Source organism: Chlamydotis macqueenii, chromosome 7 (assembly GCF_036417535.1).
Source record: "Chlamydotis macqueenii isolate bChlMac1 chromosome 7, bChlMac1.mat, whole genome shotgun sequence".
NCBI classification, from domain to species: Eukaryota; Metazoa; Chordata; class Aves; order Otidiformes; family Otididae; genus Chlamydotis; species Chlamydotis macqueenii.
In genome coordinates this window covers 29228760-29247851 of record NC_141562.1, presented here as the reverse complement: position 1 = coordinate 29247851, position 19092 = coordinate 29228760, and the positions used below count along the sequence as shown (strand labels likewise).

The following is a 19092-nucleotide window of genomic DNA, read 5'->3' as shown; positions in this document are numbered from 1 at the left end:
CAGGTGGGCTCTCCAAGGCACACGCTGGAACCGGGTTTCAGCTCCCACTGGCTCACAGCAGGGCAGGCAGAGCAATCCCATTGCCAGGGCTGCTGTTATAAATCTTCCCTGTAATATCTGTGCCCTAGTTTCTCTACTCTAATGCAAAAGGCATAGTACATATCTTGTAAAAAGGCCACAAGGTTAATTCAAAGCTATAAAAGACTACAAGCTCTTTTTGATACTGTAACAGCAAGTTTAGAAATTACTATGATTTTCTCAGGGCTTTTGAAGCAGAACACTTCACCAAAAGCAAACGTACATCTTGAGAGATGCAAGCAGCTGCTCCAGAAGAGAAAAACTAGTTCCTTATTCTCCTCACTTTCTCTTTTATTTTTACACAACCTGATTTTGAGAAAAACATTTAGGTTTTCATTACCACAGGAGGGCAGGAGCATGTAGTGATAATGCTGATGTCTTCTTAGAGAGAGCAGAACAAACAGTGGGAGCTGGAACACAGAAAGAGCCAAGTCAGAGACCCAGTGCGTGATGAAAATTCAGTCGTACCAGCGGAGTTAACTGCTTGTTAATGAAGGCGTATGCATCCCATCTGCTGGCTACAGAAGAGCTGGAATGGTTTCAAAAATATTCCAAGACAGACATCCCATCAAAAATATGATGTGAACGTGTGATCCATGCTCAAAAGTTTACCCTACTGATTTCATCGACCGAGTGTCGACACAGACACACACAGGCACCGAGTCTGCAGGATACAAAACCACGTTCTTGTCACGCATTAACTGTCACTGCCTGTTGAGAATAAAAATCCTTCCCGTGTAATTTGTTTATTCATTAATTCTGATTTCAGGAGAAAGTTCTGGCTTTCACCCAACAGCTAATTGGTTCAATAAACAGCATCTCGGTTTAGAAGAAGAAAATGTGATACTACAGTGAGAGCATGTAACCGAAACCTCGGTATCTGTTTGAGTACGACTTAGGTCTTCTCAAAAGAGCTGGGCTGCAAAGAGCCAGTTTTCAAAGACAAGACAGTATACAGTTTAAATGCAAGAAACAAGAATTCTTCAGAGGAATGGCGCTAGTTATGGGGAAGAGAGAAGAGAAATTACTACTGTAAAAACGTGCCTAATGGTGACCTAAAACACAGAAAATAAATTTAAGGATGAAGTCATGGAAAAAAAAAAAATCTGGGTTGTTGTATTTATTATGTGAATTACAACTCATGGCTATAATGTTTAAACTTTTGTTTCCTTCCTAACTAGGCCTGCCATACACAATACGCTATCAAGAAAGCTGCCAAACAATTGTTAGAATATTCCAAAAAGCAAATATGTAGCCCACCATGAAAAACAAATATGATAGCCTGAAATCTGTCATCATCTGTACACTGCCCAAGAGTACAAAAAAATATAGAGACACTTACCAGTACAAAATTTGCTGTACAAAGACAAGTTCCCAGGTATCTTAATTCAGGTTATTTACCAACATAAATTTCCCTTTTCATGAAAGGAAATAATCTAAAATCTTAAATTCAACATAACTCATGTAACTGCCAGTACTATAAAATTCTCTTCAGTAAGAAATATTTTACGTTTTGCAAATACTGTACAATAGCCATTAGATTTTAAAATCTACTAGAAAAAATAACTGTCACAGATTTAGTATGTTAACAAAAACATTTGAACTGAGGCTTCATTTAATCCATCCATTCTTTCAATAAGAAAATTGTGCAAATCACTCCAAATTATGCATATTTTATAAGATTTTTCTTGGCTTTAAATCCTTTGATTGTACAATTATTTCTCTAGAATAAACATTTTAAGATGTCACGTACTCTAAGTGCTGTGTCAGAAGCAACAGTAAAATGTGTTTTCACGGTAAGCCCTTCATATTCTGCTATGATCAGCATTTTGCAGGACTACATAGATGGATTCTCTGGTAGCCCTTCACTTCCTTGTTTAGGAGGTCACTTTTTTGCACTATTTCTTTTTATAAAGATCTATTTTTGACTGCTGTGGTCTTCTGTTTAGATATGAAGCCACCTGATGCCTCCAGGAGCCATATAGTTTGCTAGTGAAGTCATTTTCTCTCTGCTACACATACTGACCCCATGTAACTAAATGCTTCTAAACAAGACTTGGCATTTACGGAAATCTGAAGACGACTCCTCTCTGCACAGTTATCCCTTAGAATTAAAAGAAACACATAGTTCTGCTTTTCTGCAGTAGCTGACTCAAGGAGGAGGGGGGAAGGGGAACATAAAAGAGCACAAAACTCTACCATCGCAATTTCAGAAATACAACAGTTCGCCTAATGAAGAGAGTAAGGATTACTCAATTATTTCCTTGCCTTGGACAGTTGAAGGTTGATTTGGGGGGGTTTTGTTGAGTTGAGGGGTGGAGGCATGGGGTGGAGGCATTGACAGAGATAATAGGATTTTTATTTTTTAGTTATGATGGAATTAAAGTCCAGTATTTTGCTGGATTAGGTATGATGTGAAGGAAAAATAAGACTGAAGGTAAGAACCTGAACCCTTCCAGGGCACAAAGCACTTTGCTCAGCACCTGCAGTTGCACTGCATGTTTAGCTTTAGCCAATTATCTACAAATTTACTGGGACCTTCACTGCTGTGCTATACAAGCTTTAAGTGACAGTGACATACTGAATTGCTTTCTCTTGGTTTTTTTCGCTTTAAGTATTTTGACACAACATGGGTATTTCCTCCTAGGACAATTATCAATAAACACGATTAATGCTGTGTATTAACCTAACTTTCAGGATCAAAAAAATACAACAGCGAGAAATCTTATTATAGAGAAGACTGGGCAGTTCACGTGCTACAATTACACAAGTTACCACTATTACTAGTCACAGGAGAGAAGCCTCATACCAAATAGAGAGCAAAATCCCCTCTTTGCCAAGATTTAGATGACTGGGACACAGACAAGGGGAGAAAAAAGGAAAAGAGAGAAGTCCAACTCCCCACTATCATTGCTGCACCTCAGCTACAAATAAATATCAGGCCCTGGTCTTTTTGGCTGCCATTCAGGTATTTCTTCATAAAAATAATAAATATGTTTATTCTAAATTTTTTCCCAGTCAACACAACATGCCAGACCAACGGATCGTTCTGACGATTCAAACTGTCAGGAAGTACCTCTTCAATTTCTGATTTAATACTAATTCCTATTAGGATGGAAACACTGAAAACATAGATCTGAATACAACAGCAAATCCTAAAGTAATTTTGCCATATTCTTTGAGGCACTAAACCAATATTATCTCTAATATCTAATGGATCATTAAAATCCAAGTACATGTAAAGTATAAATATACTACAGCTTAAGGTTCTCAAGTGTCAGGGTTTTGATTCAATTTTTATTCTTTCACTTAGCATTATTTAACCTTGTATTTTCATGTCAATCATTATCAATGCTTATTCTAAACTTCTAGTACACACAAGTTTTTGACCGTATAAGTGTTAAAAAATACTTTATTATAACAATATGTATGTTGTTTGTAGCACTAAGCAGAAGACTTCATATATAAGTGAATCATCAGTCATCATATAGAAGTTCTAAGTAAATTTATGATTTCTTTCAATACTATCAGTCACCGTTTCAGAAAACTGTTTTCATAACTTCAGTTCCAAGAACAGGCTCATTCCTCATATCCTTAAACTGAACAACTACTACCGCTTTAATATGTGCAAACAAGTGAAAGAGTGACAAGCTACTAACATCTGATATATATAAAAAAAAGAACATTTGATTTAACCATACCTTTCTTGGTGCAGTTTTCCCGAACTAAACCATGTAAGATAGAGTGAACGCTAGGATTACAATTGCTTAGCCAAAAAGTAAGTCTAATACATCACCCTTTTCCAAAATTTGACACAGTTCATTAACAAGGCTGTAACTACAAGAAATGAATTCAAACCTTTAAAAGATGCCATTCTATGATGATTTTTAAAAGTCTCTATGCATCTACAATCACTAAGAGTCAAGTGAGTGATACTAATCGCTGTTGTATTTAATAACTTCATAAAGCAAACTTTTGACAGACAGGTGATGGCAATCTGCCACTAGTTCCCAAAAAGAGTGTCTGCTTTCAGTCACATCATTGTACCGGCACTTTCAAAGGAAATTCGGGGTGCTTCGGTAGAGTTAGTCCTAAGTTACCGAATGTTCTGTCACCAAAACAATGGTGCAACAACATTTTGCATTCCTTATGCACAAAATGTTCCTACAGACCTCTACAGGATTTCTGGAAATAAATGCAAAACTGAGTCTCAAGCAAACACGTTTTGCAACCCCAAATATAGTGAGTTTAGAAATAGCTGTTGAAAAACTGCTGAAGCTTTATTTTTTTTCCTCCAAGCGCCTGTATCAACTTGTAGGCTGAAAGGAGTGGGAGACCAGAACATGGATATGTCAAAATTGCACCTCATCGCAAACAGGCTTCACTATTTAATAAAGATGCGCTTTAGAACCCCTCTCCAAAGCAATACCAACCATGAACAAGACCTGTGCTACAGAGAGAACCTATTTTAAACCCTAGCAGTCAAAGCAGTGAGAGAGTGAACTGAGATGTGCTGCAATATTTATGCAGCCATTATAATGCAAATGCATAAGGTATTAGAAAGGCTATCTGCATTGGTGCACAGCCCCTTCGGTCTACGTACAATGCCAACAGAAAGAACAATTAGGAGGCATGCATAACAAAAAGCCTCCGACCACAGGGTAGGCAGGTCCACTGAACTGGATTCAGTATCTACGGGATCATCAGGGCTCCACGGAAATGCTGTCTGCTGGATCACTCCATACATCTTGCTCATACGTAAATATGAAGCATTTTAAGACACAGAAGCCCGTAGAGAATTAGCATGGCAAAGGTAAGGGTAAGCTACAACCAGTTTACCGTGAGCACCACTCGCATGTTTCTCAAGGTGAACAACTGGGCTGGAGCACACAGCTCGCCTGCCCAGGGCTGCTCCTCTCTGCAAAACCCCAACACCACGAACAGACAAGTAGCAAACTTTCAACTATGCTAAAAAAAAAAAAAAGAAGAAGAAGAAGAAACAGCTACATACTTTCCTGTGGCGAAAAATACTCCCCAGTACTTTTGTAACAAAAAGCGAGGCAGGTGTGCAAATTAGGACCCAATGTACATCCACTCCGAAAGCACAGACTACCCTTTTGGAGAGAAACTAGAAAGCAAATACATTCAAGTCTTTCGCATTTCTTTTTTTACATGTACACCTAACGACAAAACGATAGTAAAAGAAACAAGTATTACAGGCATGCCAGACTGTTTTAAGAAGTTCTTTGACCATGCATCCTAGTATTTATCTACACCAATTCACAGCCTCTTAACATATTCTCACGCTAATCAGCGTGTGCAATTGTACACAGGCTCTGCTCTCTCTTGTTTTTCTCTCGTAGAGCCATACAGATAAAGTACTTCTTATACTGCAGCGATCTTAAAACAGTCTAAAATCAAATACGTGGTATAAACTGACTTTTTTTAAAGAAATCATAAACACTGCATAATTTCTGTACAAAATATGTCCATTATCCAGAGGTTAATGATGCAAATATTCTTAGTAATTACAGTTCCCTTTTTATCCAGAGACCATTGTTTTGCTATACTGAAAATGCTTTTATTGAACCAAATTTGGTGTCGGAGAATGCCCAGATGTAATAGTATGTTACGTGTATTTCGCAACGCAGTCAAGCCCAAGCAATGCAGCAAAAAAACCCAAGCAAATTAAGGTCAATGGCTAATACCGCAAACATTACCTGCTTATTATACAACCTGTTACATTTTATCCCGGTACATTTTGTAACATAGCAAGACTACAGTATCAGACAGACTAGACTATGTCAGCCGGTACAATTTTAATGTAAACAAGGTTCTTTTTATCTCTACAATCTGGCTACAACTGGCTGTTTAATCTTCACTACTGTGTCCTCCCCAGCCCTCTCTGGCACACGCACACACAAACCCACCAGAAAGAGAGAGACAGAAATAGCTCCTCTGAGATGCAGTTGCATGCGGTGAAAACAAATACAAGGTATTACAACGACAGAGAGGAAAGCAAGCCTCGCTTCAGTTAAGAGAACACCCACAAAGCTGCCGCACAATAAAATAAAATAAAATAAAATAAAAGGCAATGAGCCTCGAAGCATCCTGGGGGGCAATGCCGCCAACCAAGGAGAGCGAGAGGGTACAGCAGGCTGGACCGGGTACGTGTTACCAGCTGCGGACCGGGAGCTACCCTGCACCCAGGCAAAGCATGGAGCCCCCGAAATCCACCCACTGAGGAGGGCAGGGGCCAGGTGGGTGCTGGGGTGAGCCATCCCAGGAGCTGCGGCAGGCGAGGGGAAGGGGCGAATGCTGCCTTCCCCTCCCTCCACACACACAAGTTTTCATCTTTTGAATCAGAACCTGCTGCTAGAGAGAAACGGCTCCTTTTTAGCACCCACACAGATTCTCCACAATAGTATTTTGGAAACATCTGAGATTAATGCAGTTTTATTTCCTTATCATCATATTAAACCTTCCCGAAAGAGAGCTCGGTTATTTGCAGGGCTTCCTCAGCCTTGCCAAGAGGAGATCACAAAATGCGATCCTCCTCGTTTATAACAAACAGAAGATACTTTTACAGCCTTAATTCAATTAACATGCATGAGCAGCATGCACACATGCAAGCACATACATCCACCTATTTCACGGGTGCGGTACGCAGGCCGGCAGCAGCCGGCACCGGTGACAAGCCAGGACTGCCACACACACCCTGCTTCAGCAGAAACGTTCTTTTCTAGAAAGCCACCACCAAGTAACAAATCAATCCAAGGGTTTCCTAAAAGGCACGTGCACAGCGATCTTCAGAGCAATTAATTTCTGTACATAGGCTAAGAGTGCAGGAAGACAGCTGGAGAAAATATTTGTTGTCTGAAGGAATCCCTTCAATCACACAGAATTCCTGGAGGAGAATACACCCGTCAGTGGGATTTAAGTGTCAACATAACAAAGGAACGCCCCTCCCAGCACCTCCTGCCTTACAGATATGTCATGCTGGAAAGGAAAAACTAGACCGGGAACAGCAGCTATTTGCAATCAGCACTGTTTATCGACCCTACCCTTGCCATCACCCCTAAGAAAAAAAAAAGCTGGGGATTGTTTAACATTTCTAGAAAGACCCGAATAGAGGGACGTGGCAGAAGACAGCATCCTCCCTGAGGATTCCTCAGTGTTTGTCAAAGGAAGGCTGTGGACACAGGGAGAGCTTTGTCTGGAATCATCTTTCCGTGTTACAAGATTATATATAAAATTAGTTTTGCCTGATGTATGTGTCCTGCCTTGCCACATGTACAGAAATCCTGATGGCTGACAAACATTACCCTAAATTAAAAGGAATCCAGCTTCAAATTACTAAAATATTCTCCCCTTTCACTTGTCTAGAGCAAAGAATAATTACATAGAAAACCAAAATAGTCAAACCCAAATCATGCAACAGGAATTAAGAGGATAAGAGTGTTACTAAAATTAAAATGCATGCACAACAGTGCAATAACAAATTCATAGGATACAGTAAATCTTTCCCAAAACCAGGCTAGGATTATATCAAGATCACCATACAACATATGCCTCAAATACGGCTGTAAATAAGTGTGACTTAATTTGACCACCACCTACTTTAAGCCCTTGATTTTATAAATAGGAGCATCCAATAACGACTAGTGATTAAAAAAACACAGTTTAGAAGGTAAAAAGAAGAAAATAAGTAGAAAGCCAAACACGCAAACAAGAAACAGTAAATAATTAAAACCCTGAAGGTAATTACTAAAACCATCTTAATTTCTACTTTGATAGTAAAAAAAAATCCAGACCAAGTACTGCAGCAATGACAACACACATAATTACAACCCCTTGATCATGAATATTCTGCCTCAAAAGTGTCTGCACATGTGCAGAACTGAATAAAACGTGTACTGCCATAGTGCCGTCTCAAATACGTGCATTGAAAATTACTAGTACTAATTCAGCACTTTGTAACTGTTTTCTCACACACTGTCACTTTTTATTCCATCTCCATACCTAAATAAGCCAGTCAAGTCAAGCAGGAACACAGTTTCACCAAACTTCAGTTCTGCTGAATTTCTGTATAGCTCACACCCAGTTGCAATTTTACTCAGCACACATGGCCCTTCACCTTACCTAAGGTTACTCCGGGTTTTTAACCGTTTCCTAGAGGAAGATACGTGCAACTCGGTGAAAACACCTTTTACAGCCACAAACACAGGCAGAGAGCTGTCACATCGCCCTCCCTGCGACACCTCCCCGTTTTAAACACCGGGAAAATCACCTGGCTAGACAAGAAGGCGACGATGTCTGAAAGGAGATTCTGCCTCTCCGGCCCCATCAGAGCTGCCACAATAAAAACATCGGGTGAAACAGGAAAAGAGCCTCACGCCTATGCGAGAGGGTGGGGGACAGCACTCACGCACACAGGAGCAGATGTAATCATTACCCTGAGCGCCAGCAATCATTACCCTGAGCGCCAGTGCCACTACACGCACGCGAAGTCTCTTAAATTTCTCTTCGCCAGCTCTCGGTACCGAGAGCCGGAGGGGAGGAGGAGAGGTGAGGCTGTAACACGGAGCTTCCTCCTTTCTTTCCTTTTTTTTTTTTTTTTTTTTTTTTGTTGCTGTTGTTGTTGTTGTTGTTGTGGCGGTGGCTGCCCGATGCCATCGCCCGGCAGCCCAGAGGAGCGGGGCAGCCCCGCCGCCGAGCCCAGCGGAGCCATCGGCCGCCCCCGGAGCGGCCCGCCCCACCTGCCCCGGGCTCCGCGGCTGCCGGGCGGGGCTGCACCCCGCCGGGGAACGGGAACGGGCGCACACCCCACACGCACACCCCCCCACACATACTCGCCGGCTGCCGGTGCGCGGAGCCCGCCCGGGCTGCCCCGCCGCCGGCCGCCCGCCCGCCCCCCGCCCGGTTACCTGCCGCCCAGGCCCTCCCCGCCTTTGTGCCCGCGGCCTCCCGCCTCCCCCCGCCGCCGCCGCTCCCCGCCGCCGCCAGGCCCACCCCGCCCGCTGTCAGCCGCCGCCTCAGCGCGCCCCGACGCCCCCGGCGCGGCCCCGCGCCCGGCCGCCCCGTACCGTGCGGCTCCGCCATCCTCCCGAGGCGCGCTCGGCAACCCCCCCCCCCGCCCCTGCCGGCCACCGTCTCTGCGCACCGAGCCGTCACGGGACTCCCCGCCCACAGACCTCCCGCGGCACCACGGGGGCAGGCCCGCCGAGGCGCGGGGCCACCGACCGCTTCCAGGTTACGGCGGCGCCGCCATCTTGGCGGCGGGCGGAAGTGGCCTGGTTGCCCCTGGCGACGGCGAGGCGGCAGGAGCGGGGTGGGGGTCACTCTACGGGCTGAGCGCCGGCCTCCCGGGTGTAACGGAGCCCCCGGGGCCGCACACCCCGGCGAAACCTTCCGTCCTGTTACCGGGGAGAAACCGCTGTCACGACTTCCCTGAGCGCGGAGGACAGCGCATGGCTCGGCCGGTTACTGGCTGCAGCTGGTTAACGCAGTACGAGAAACAGGAACTGTTTTCCCGCCAGTCCGAGTGTTTAACTGGAGAGTTTGCCCCCCAGGACAGGCAGGATCAGAAATTCTCATGTAATGACTTCGTATGAATTACCTCTTCTCAGTGCTGTACGTGTGTGGCACAGCTACCCCGCTGCTGCTGGGGGTCACCTTTGGCTGCGGAGACATTAGGGAAGAAATGGGCTGCCACGTTCCCATCTTTCCTTTTTCTACAAAACCGGGACCCTCCCCAGCTGGCACCTCCTGTAGCCTCGCACCGCGGTGCTGACTGTTCTTTCTACAGGAGATACCACAAGCTTAGCGCGACCAAGCTGCCCTTGCATGGATACGTGGGAGCTGCAAGAAGCGGCTGGTAGCCGTTCAGGTGGCAACCAAGCCCCTGCGTAGACAAATACACTCAAGTGTGACAGAGCATCTGCGATCAGTCATCGCTTGATTTCGGATGGGATTTAAAAGCAAGTTCTTTGATGGGTTGTTACAACAAATCTTTCAGTATTTTGCTGAGAAAGGTTTAGCTTTTTAATGCTAAATTCTCAGGCAGTTGCAATCAGTTCCCCTTTCAAGCCTAGATGGATTCTGCACTGCAGCAGTAGCTGAACTTTCTAATTTCTAAAACGCGTTAAAGCTAGTGGGAGTCTACTAACTTATCTCAGTGCTTGCTAGTCTGGACTGGTGCCACTGGCTCACCTTTGAAAGGAACAGCAGCCACCTCAGCAGAGTCAAAATCATGGGTAAATTTGGGAGCCGTTTCCTACATCAGATAGTCACATCTCAGGATCTGTAACTTCCATCACTTTTTTACAACTTCTGGCACTAGCCTCACAGAGGCTAGTTTCAGCAAAACTAGGCTACTCACATTCGAATATCCGGGTTCTGCCAGTTTCCTTTGTGTGATTCTTCAGCAAACCAGACCGTTCAACGTGGTTGCATGCTTTTTTACTAATAAATGCTGGGCACCGTTAAAAGCAGAATTGGCTTTTCAGCATGATGCATCACAGGGCAGAAACTAGGTGTAATTTCCTATTGACAATATATCTTACAATCGCTGGATGTTTATTTGTTGTTACTCAGTAAAACATTCAGTGTGGACAGTGCACAGATCCCCTACAAGACATGGAAATACACGCTTTGCCCTGAAAACCTTGGAATCTGAAAGAGGTTTTTCTTGTGTAGCTTATTTGAACACACACACACACAGACGTCTACATATAACTACATCTTCAGTATTAAAGAGTCTAGTCCGTATTCACCACACATAGGGAGGATCAGAATATTTTGTTGACTGTGTACTATACCTTCTCATTTCTCAGGCTCTTTGTGTGCAAAGTGCCACTGCTCTCTTGGTTTAGCATTGAAGCAGTAAGTAGAAAGGAAACATGTTACATGTACTCTGGTTCTGTTAGAGATTTTACTTCTGTTGCCACTTGCTTCACTTTCAAAAACATGATTTAAAATCTAAAAAAAAAAGTTACTTTATACTAAAAAAAAAAAACTGGTTTGCTCTTTTCATGATGAAACATTAAACTGAAAAGCTGATATAAAGCAGTGCAGGACAATTGCCACTAGACAAGGAATCAGCCAATAAATTTACACTGAGAGATCCACCCTGCTACAATTCCTTAAATATGTCCTACAAGATTAGACCGATACTACAGTAATACTTGTGCCAACAATCAGAACTAACAGACATTTTTGCAAAGGCAGAATACATACACACAAGATTTGGTTTTAATCTGCACAAAAGTAGTTAATTTTATACCCTCCTACTGGATGCTGGAGAGCTCAGCTGCAACCTACTCCCAGCCTCCATCAGCACTGTTTGTCCCCAAATGCTCATCGACACAGACCTGGCCCAGTGTAGAAGGTGAGTATGAGAGTAATAGTCCTTACAAGTATTAGTTAAGGGCTTCAGCATCAGGAGACTACACTGACAGGCCCATATTTTGAACCTTGTGGTACCACAACTGAGTACCTCTCCTTGAGACAGACCCACAGACAGTTAAGTCAGAGGTTCCTCAGTCTCCATTGCCCCACTGAATTTTGTGAGGATCTCGAATTACTGCCACTCACACTGAAATGAACTGGAGGGGAAATATAATTAATGAGCATTTCATAACGCCCATGCATAGAGTTTCTGAATTAAGGTTTCACTGGCAATTTCATTTGGACATTGCCTAACTTTTAAATGCTTGGCTTTGCAACCTTTATAATGTTCCTTTAACACCTGTAGCGTTTCCAGTGTTCCTGAAAAGGGCAACTGTCAGTGCTGGACCACACAGCATCACAGCACCTCCATGGGTCATCAGCCGCGCTGGGGCCTTTGTGTGCCCAACACAGACCTCTGCCCTTTTTCTCAAAGAGAAATTTTACTCAATAGCAACAGCCATCTAGACCAGCAGCGGAGAGAGATGAGTGTTGGAATCTGGAATATTCATTGGATTCATAAGACCATTCCTAAGGCTATTTAGTATTTACACAGTTGTTTCAAGCATGTTTCTACAAAGCTGTGTGATTTACTAGAAGCTAGCTCTTACACAATTAACTAAAATAAAGCAATTCATTAGTAAAGCTTGCTTAAGCTGGCTGCAAGATCAATCCAGCAACTTCAGAATCATCTTTGACTGAATTCAGATACCTCTGATATAATATCCCCACTTGCCTTTTCTTAATTTAGTGGCTGCCAGACTAATGAATTGACCCTTTCTCTCTTGGTCATGTGGCCTTTTCACTACCTCCTCCCAACTGTAAAATTTTTGTCATCTAACTACAAGAAAGCCCGCTCTCCTCCCCCAGGCAGGCAGCTGCCGCTGCCTCGTCCAAGGACACTCAATTCTAGTCATTTCTGTACTGTGGGCTGGGGCAGACAGCACAAGAGGCAAATTCTTTGCTGGCTGAGCCAATGTGAAGGCCAGCCTCAGGGAAGCTCTGTTCCACTTCCAGCTCTGGAAGTCAGGATGTTCCAGCGAGCACATCCTGTTGTACCCCTTTCCACCCACGTGCCTCTGCTCTGCCCTGTGTGGGGCTGTCTTCTGCAGCTCTCCCCTGGTACTCCATTCCCTTCCCCTCTGCCTGTGCCTGATCTCCACTTTCAGGCGTCAGTCACCTATTCCTTCTCCGGGCTGTCTCTCCTTTAACATCCAACAGGACCTCCAACTTTGGTTCCCCATGCCAGTCCTAGTTCAGTCTCTTGCCTGGTTCTTCATCTCACTGCCTATCCCCTGACATTCCTGCCTCTTCCTTCTCATCTCCTTGTACTGGCAAACTGAATTCTGCCATGTCTTCTGTCCCTCTCCTGCTGCCCATTCCTTGCCAGCCACTCTCAGCATAAAGCTCTTCTAATTCCCAGTTTCACTTTCTTTGTGAAACTCAATCTCCCTCTGTCACATCTCAAACCTCCAAATTCCCAGTCCTAGCTTTTATCTTCCTCTCATCTACACCTCAGTCTACCCAGGCCTTCCTGCCCTGTCCTATTCCTTTCCCTTCTCTTGAATCATCGCTTTACCAGAAGTTTGCCTTCAGTCTCTTAGCCAACGGTTGCAACATGTTCAGTTGTTCCAGAGGACAGAAGCATACTTTGAAGGCTTTGAAAGCCCATTTCATTTTGTGAGCACCATATCGATCATGAAAATAGTGTATGCCATTATCATTGCTTTTCTATCCTCCCCTTGAATGTCACCTTGGCTCCACTGCCTTTATTATGAGTATACAAAAACTGGGAAGGCTGGAAGAGTTGGCACAACTCAGGAGTTGAAGGAGACAGAGGAAGGGTGCTAGGCACAGAAACCATATTTCTAGGATGCACTCACACAGACATTCAGCCCCCTTGTCAATGTCTAGAAGCCAATTTCCCAGCAGAGTCGCTGGCAACAAGATCCGTCACATTGAAAACAGAGACTGCCCCACCAGAGTGAAAGCTTCTGCTTGATGTGAGATGCTGTTGCCATAGAAAGAAGGGGAACCTCGAAATGTGGTTCTCTGTTGAAGGACTACAGTACAGTAAGATGTTGCTATTTTTTACTGTCTGTTCCTTTTATGTGTTCAGAGTCAGGTCTGCTTACTTGAGTGACAAGAAATTATTTTTGCTTTTTCCTTCAGTTGGTTCTACAAAGCAAATGTATGATGAAAGGACAGAGTTTGATTAAGGTATCTATGTTCTCAAAGCCAAGTAGCATGATTTACGATTGTGAAACGATGCTGTAGAAAGCAATTCTGGTCCTGCCACCTTCAACTTTCAACTCATTATCCACCTATCTATGTCTGTAAGGCTGTTAGCAATTTTTTTGCACAGACTTCCTAGATCTCACAGGACCTCTTACAGGACCTCTTCCAGGTGGAAAGACAGGGCATATCAAAACTGAAACAGTACATCCAGAATGCCATACATGAAATTATTTTCTCTTATTTACTTGTATGCACACAAACTTTTCCAAGTATGTGCTGTGTCCTAACTGCCCCAGGGCCAGCAATTCTACAGTTTATTTAGCGCAAGGGAAAACTGCAAATCCAGCAGGCTATCAAGCAAGCTAATCTTCAGTTATACAAACGGAGAGTCAACCAGTTCAAACAATTTATCTTTCAAAGTCAACCTACAAAAAACAGAAACAAGCAAGAGCTTTTTCATTCACAACAGACAATAAACTGTATTTTTTTAGTGTAGATATTCTAGACAGGATAGTATCAGCTGTTAGAAACTCCTCCTTTTCTCTGCTGTGAAAGACAGAGCAAATTAAAGGCTTCAGTTGTCTGTACTTTGAAAGGGGAGAAAGGCTGGAATTAAAAACTCAGTTAAACTGAAACAGATGCTGATTATTCCAGCTCCAGTCAGGCCATCTCTAAAGAAACCAACCTTTCTTAACTTCATTTCATTCTTTTGGTACTTGCAAATCCATTTCTGACATCCCAGGGTAACTCGACAGGACAAATCAGGATCCAACAGGACATTCTGTGCTCTGCTGGACAAGCTTCTCTTGGGTCGGCAGCACCTGAATTTTGCTAGGCACTGTGTCTACGAAGGATGAACTGTGACTAGCATAATTCCCCAATCTAAGGGGCAAGAGGGGATGGGTATTCACAAAAGGTAGTTTAAATCTACAGAGGTTAAGCTTCCTCTGCAGTCAATAAGATAAGCCTGTGCTTAGGCACTCTGAATCATGTTCTGAAGAAATCACTTTTTCCATTGACCTCATGCAGACCCTGGGGAGTTGAGCTTTCCAAGGGAAAAGCCACTTCCTCCCCAGGAAAGTGCACTCAAGCCTAAGTGGACCTGGGTCCACGAGCTTTTTACATGTCGTACATTGCTGCTGGACTCTGATGCTGTGTGAGCACTGTAGGTCTGCATGCCTGCAGGTGGTACAAGACATCTACCATTGTACCTGTTTCACTTGGCTCTTCTGTCAGTCTTCTAAAACTGGCTGGCACCACTGATCTGGTATGGTATGGCTTAGATTTCATTTACACTGCATGTCATTTCATGCCTTCAAAGGTCCATGAAGATTAGTACCAGGCTTACTGGTATGGCATGGTATGTAGGAATGCAAGTGTGAAAGCAGCCCAAGTTTTTCTTTGCTGAACTTCACACAAGGGCATATCCCACCTCTGTTCTGCATAAAAGAGGGAGCAGGCTTCCACTTCCCCACGGTCTTCTCGGATCTTCCAGTCCTCAACAGCCACAACAGGGTGGCAGCGTAGCCTGTCCTTCAAAGAGAGAGCCTGAAGACAACCTGTTCTCTACTGTTATCACTTTTAGATTATAAAGGTGTGAAGCCAAAGGAAAGAGGCTCCCACAGTAACCACGAAAGGGGAAAGGTCGGTGGGAGTGGTGGCCTCAGGAAGGCAGAATAATTTTATTACAAGTTTTTTTTACAATTACTGTAAACAACTCAACTGTGTCCTAAAAGTGACTGGGAGTGGCAGCACATCCATGCTGAGGTGTGTAAAAAAGCCAGCTGCCCCATGCCCAGGCAAGTATCATTGCCAGCAGGTTAACCAAGGCCTCAGGCAGAAGCAGTTTTACTTGGGATTACATCTTGTCACTGCTGCAAGCTCCGCTGTCTGAAACAGGGAAGAAGATAAAGATCAGCCTAACAGGAGAGGCTCCAGGAAAACAAACAAACAAACCACTCTAGTTCACATTCTCACAAAGAGAAAAAAAATATTTAAAAGTCATTTGGGAAGGGAAAACTGAGTTGGAATAAAATATTTCCCTGTTGGTCTTAATAGCTGCAGCTCTGCTATCTATTTTCTCTCCCTCTTCCAGACTGTCAGCGGGGATTGAGTGTTCTCCTGGAGCCAGGGATGGATTTCCTGAATGGTGACAAATAGCAGTAAAGCCTGAAGTCAATTCCACAGTGAAATCATTATATAAATTGCTCTTTCCTGCAGGAAAGAGATTGATGAGAAATAAAACAAATCAGAAAATAGTATGAAATGAGTAGTCTTGCAGTTCAGTTACAGAAAGCAAAAAGAACAACCCCAACAATAATGCTGGCTCAGGGAGCCAGGCATTACAGGGAGTACACCTGTGAAGGAAAATTTGAGTTGAGGATTTCTGAAAAAAAAACCAAAACCTGAAAACAGGATCATTCACCTGCAGAATGATCTTCCAAAAGGACATCTTGAAAATCCTTCTGCCCAGAGCCATGAAAACTAGAGCAGAGTGCGTGCGAGCAACCCTCATATTTATTATTACCAAGGTAGTGCATAGGAGCCTTGATCTTGTGTGTGGAGTACTGTACCAAAAAAGTGTTCTGATTCAGAGATTGAAAGCTAAATGTAAGGCCATAAAAATGACACACATTTGTCACAGACGCAGGGAGCATGAGGAAAGAAAAGCAGTCAGCGTGCTGCCAAGTTTTTTTTATAGGCCATACAGACAAGGAGAGCGTTGGAGAGAGCTCTGAAAGATTATTTTTTCAACACACATTAATAAGGGGTTGGTTGCAAGCCTGGGAGAAGGCGTAGAGGTGTTTGAAATGGTAACAAGTAGGCAATGGAACTGGTCATCAGAAGCTGATCTCAGGAAAGAGCTGACATCTCAGTAATACTCTGAAACAGATCAACAGGGATGGGCTAGGGGAAGACGGGTCTTGAAGAGGCAGGCATTGACACACAAGAGAAGAGGGAGTTAGTAGACAGAAAAGAACGAAGCAACACAGACAGAGCGACGGGCTAAGAACAGTCCTGCATTGTGAGGACAAGGGCTTGGTTATTCAAGAGTTTTCTTTCCCCCTCTTGTTTCCCAGGAGGAGGAGCGGTGCTTCAAGGGATAATAACACAATCATTTAACTGTGTTAAGAGATTTACGGCCTGACTTTACCATGTGTTAAAATATTGATTCTCTTTCCAACATATGCTTTAGATATTGACATTATTTTTTCTGTATAGAAGAATGACTTCTGCACACAAAAGCTGGGACTTCACAGTAGGAACCAGCAACACTGGGTAAATACAAAGTGACGTAGGTGAAGTGCAAGTCTCAGATTTTTTCCACTCAATTAAATAAAGATAGCGAGAGAGACACTGAGCAGTGCGTGGCGGTGAGAAGCCGGAATAATTAAACAATAATATGACAGGCAATGCATTTACAGGCAATTACAGCATGCCTCTGCTGGCACTTTAAGGCACAAGGCCAAAGACTTAAGCGATTCAAACCACACAAGTAGAGCAGTAACCTCCTAGAAATGCCAGTTTAGAGCATCTGGCTTGGGAGCCCAGAATGAGACTTACATGTAGCAATAAAACAGGCAGTCAGGTCTCTGCATTCACTGGACACTACTGCTAGAGATCGAGCAGGATGAGCAGTCCATCAAAAAGCTGTTTCTCTGTCCCTTGGACAATACATTTCCAGCCACTTTTATGTATGTAGCTGTGAAAGACAAATCTTCACACTGAATAAGGACATCTCCTTCTTGCCTTGTGCATACAGCTTGAGGATACCACTGCATCAAACAATGACAGATTTAAAATAAGTACATTCAGAAAGCTCAACTAAAAGAAATCACTCATCTGTCGACTCCCTTCCAAAAACAAGGACTGAGTTAAACATCAAGCTATCAAGCTTCAGGCTCCCTCAGGGAGTCACCCAAGCCTTTCTCTCCCTGCCTTACCCCACCCAGTAAACGCAAACCACCTTCCTCCTCCTCCTATCTGTGAAGAAGATGGGCTCTGTATCCCATGGTACCACTCAGCAGCTTAAGGGGACAATTGCATGAAATCTGCACATGTATTCTTGAAAGTATTGGTATGCATTATTCAACACACGTCACAGTCATGCTGGAACACTACATTTCTGACCTCATCAGCACATATATAGGTGAAACAAACTCTAGATTTTTAGAAAAGAAGAAGAAAAGAGAAAGAGATCTGCCTGGAAAGCAAACATAGATCGGGTGTTGTTAAAAGCTTCTTAAATTGTCAACAAAGTATTTATTCAAACTCAGGACAGAAAATCACCTTTGAGATGAGTAATTCTCATGAAAGTGGCTTTATTTTTAAACATCCCATATCTGAAGCTACATGATTATACACAACTCTGAACAAGATTTTTTGTTTTTAAAGTAAGGACTTGATTCCAGACTTTCTTGTCATATGGCAAAAATGGAAAACATGAACTTGAAAGACTCAAAAAGCAGAATGAAAATAAAAAGAATTTTTAAAAGACAAGAAAAACCAAGCCTTATAAACAAATGAGATTGGCAGCATTGCTTCACCTAAATGCTTTTTTCTTGTACTTAGTAGGAGATGTTTCTCAAGACTTAAAATAAGTGTTGTTTTGTATCTACAGGGCTTTCAGCAAGTGGCTGCCACATTACGAAACTCTCTGGATTCCAACAATGCACATCTCCACTGTCTGCTGCACTCAGAGTATCTGGGAAGAGAAGGAGGAAAACAAGCTTGTCATCTATAAAATTATTGCTGGTTTTGTGGTTGTGAGGCTTCTGAAGCGTACAAGAATAACTTGTTTGTGGCATCAGTAAAAAAAGGATATGCAACCTAGAGTACATTGTCTTCTCTGAGGATGCCACTCTCACACTTTGTCAAATAACTTTGGGTTTTATCCAAAGGTCAGGTCTTAGGACTTTAGGAAGCTGCACGTCACGGGGACACAACTTGAGATCTGGGTATCATTATGCTGTGTGCAAGCATCATCTTGTTCTGACTTCTCCAGCCACACGGGGTGGCACCAAGACAATGCACTGACTCAACACTGTCTCACTGCAAGTGCACGGTGCTTTTCCCAGACTGAAGGGTTTTGGCAAAGTATTCCAGCTTTCTAGCTATTTCTGGCAACTGGAAAGGCCTCTGAGAAAAACAAATGTATGCCTCTTGCCAGAGGCAGAAAATGGCAAAAACTAAAGTATAACTACGCTGTCTTTATCAGAAGAAAAGATCAGGTCCCTCATCTGTAATTGGAAAAGTCACATCTTCTCTTGTTCCTCTTCCGACAAAACACAGGGAATTAGGTCCTTTCCCCTCCTCTCAACTGTGGCT

The 19092-nt window shown here is 43.4% G+C and overlaps 1 protein-coding gene across 3 annotated transcripts in view; it reads right to left on the bottom strand.

The window, feature by feature from the left end:
• SHOC2 (SHOC2 leucine rich repeat scaffold protein) overlaps positions 1-9342 on the bottom strand; it is a 68453-nt gene extending 59111 nt beyond the window's left edge. The window contains exon 1 of one of the 3 annotated variants that reach the window (XM_086752307.1): positions 9273-9342. The gene's annotated coding sequence lies outside the window, so the exon portion shown is untranslated. The other 2 variants (XM_086752309.1, XM_086752308.1) reach the window with 2 other exon arrangements.
• Between the last annotated feature and the right edge of the window lie 9750 nt (positions 9343-19092).